Source organism: Arachis ipaensis, chromosome B02 (assembly GCF_000816755.2).
Source record: "Arachis ipaensis cultivar K30076 chromosome B02, Araip1.1, whole genome shotgun sequence".
Classification (NCBI taxonomy): Eukaryota; Viridiplantae; Streptophyta; class Magnoliopsida; order Fabales; family Fabaceae; genus Arachis; species Arachis ipaensis.
In genome coordinates, this window is record NC_029786.2 from 99,583,158 (window position 1) to 99,585,801 (window position 2,644).

The window sequence follows — 2,644 nt, forward strand, 5'->3', positions numbered from 1 at the left end:
AAAGATATTGCCCTTTTTATTTCCCATTTCCTTCTCGTCGTTCGGGTATTTATGTTATGTTTAAAACTTCAGATGATAAGAACAAAAGATTTCAAAGTTAACTGCACCATGAAGTTTGGGTGTTTACTCTTTGAAATTACTCAAAAAAGGACTTCATCAACTTTAAAATATAGTTAATAAGAATTTAAGACTAAGCCTTGACAGATATCTACGAAACATGCAAGATTCAGATCATTTCCACTTCTCTTAGGAAATACTAACGCTACTTAAAAATTTATTAACATACATGTATTTGGAGGCTGATAGTTAAATATTCAATTTTATCTCAATTTCTAATATATATATCATTTTCTCTCATTAAGATGCAAATTAAGATGTAGAAAAACATGTTCAGATTATAACAAAAAAAATTATTCCTTAAGTGATATATTAACAATAAAGGTAAATAGAACTAATCATTTGTTTATAATGATATTTACACACTTATTTGAATATTTAGAGATCAATTTATGTTAATTAACTAAAAATTGTAGGTATGCATATGGTGAATCCAATGAATGAGACAACATAATTGATAATGTATGAAAAGTGAATGTAAAAATACATATAAATAACTAAAGGTGAATTCTATGATGTTTTTGTAGGCTTTGATATGGTGTTTAAATTGCTTAATTTATTTTTTAAAGTAAAAAATAAAATGTTTAAAGTAAAAAATAATTTATTTAATATTTATTAAATATTGTCTATTTACTTTTTATTTTTTAGTATCTTAGGCATAATATTAAAGACAGTATAGCATTCACCATAACTAAGTGTGTGTTCAGTTTTCGTTTGTCAAACTGGAATTTGAATGAGAGTGATTTTATAAAATTGATTTTGGAAACAATACATTTGCGTAATATTGGGGGTGAAACAATTTAATAACGTAAATTATCCTATTTTTTATATAGTATATTTTTAGTACTCTTAGTACTCTAGTACTCTACGCTATAATTTATTATTATTATTATTATTCATGGTTAATTTTTTTGTTTAATTTACTTTACCTATATCATAATTTAACACCCTACCACATAGAGCCTTACGCTTAAGTCGTAAAATAGAGGTGGCGAGGTAAAAAAAATAAATGTTGAATGTTAATAGTTAAAAAATCGTTAGTAAAACGTAAAAGTTAAAAATGGTTGCTTTTTGTAAACGTAGTTTTAAACATAAAATCAATTTTGTGTTTATAAAAATAAAAATTTACCAAACCAAAAATTAAAACTTTCAAAAAATTGAAATTATACTTCTTTTTTTTTTTTTTTCAACACATTTTTCAGACACACCCTAAATATCTTTGTCTGTTAGGATGTCACACCAAAGAGTTTAGCTTTGGTTTTGACATGAATGAAAGCTTGAATCACAAATCTCGCTGCACTGTGCGCGAATTATTCTTTGTCATTTACTAAAGAATATCGTACGCACATTGCTTAGAGTAGTCTATCCCAATTTTTTAAAGAGCCTCGGTTTGTCTATTTCTTCAATATCTAAATTCAATTCCTGATTAGTTTACTTTGTAGCAGAACTAAACTAGTCAAAATACTTTTTCATTCTTTGGTTTTGTTATAGCTTGAATAATCTCTTTTGGCCTATTATTTCACCTCTGTTAGTAGGGATTTTAATTATTTTCACAAAAAAATTATTTTAAAGTAATTAAATTGACTAATACAGTAATTTATGATATAGGTTTTGTTAAAAGTTAAAAATACCACATTGACTACATTAAAAATTTAAATTTTTTTTATTATTATACTATTAAAAATTTTAAATTCTTTGTTATTATACTCTTAATATGATATTAGCTAAATTCTTATGATATTGTACAAATAAAGAAGTGCACACACAGTCATAAACGAATATCTTATATATGTAAGATATGTGCTTGTACTTGGAGCCACTTCTCAATTAAATTCCTGATTCATTCGGTTGGTTTACATTTTGCACTAATTAGATACAATGGAGCTTCAATTTACACAAAAAGTAGTGATTCTATCTTCAATTCACGTACAATTGCAGCCTATTGATATACAACATGTTAAATTTCAAGGCGAAAAAATTTTCAGATGATTGGCCAGTTCTCTGAGTCTTGAACAGTTTCGAAACGGTGGACAATGTTAATATTATGAGAGAAGCATTGAAGTTCTACTTCTAATTATTGTAGAAAGTCAGAGTGAGACATTTTATGTTACAAGAATACAATTCAAGATAACGTGTACAACCATGAACAAATGAATATCTTTGTCATTTGAAGTCCTACATCGGAGACATTATCTATGTTTTGGACATGACAACCAATATAAAATCCACTGAATACATCCATCTTAGAGTACGCAGCCACGCATTGTGCACATAGCGAACTATTCTTTCGCCTTTTACTAAAGAATACCGTGTGCACCTTGCATAGAGTGGCATACGCCAATTTTTGGAGGGTCTTTTCCTTTGTTAGGAAATTGATCCACAATTAAGTTTAATTATTATTATTTTTTTCTATTGCTTTGTTAGTAAATTCTTATGAGGTAAATGTTATGAGTAAAATAAAATGGTTACAAATATCAAATAAAATAATTATAAATAATAAATTAATATTACCAATAAAATTTAAATT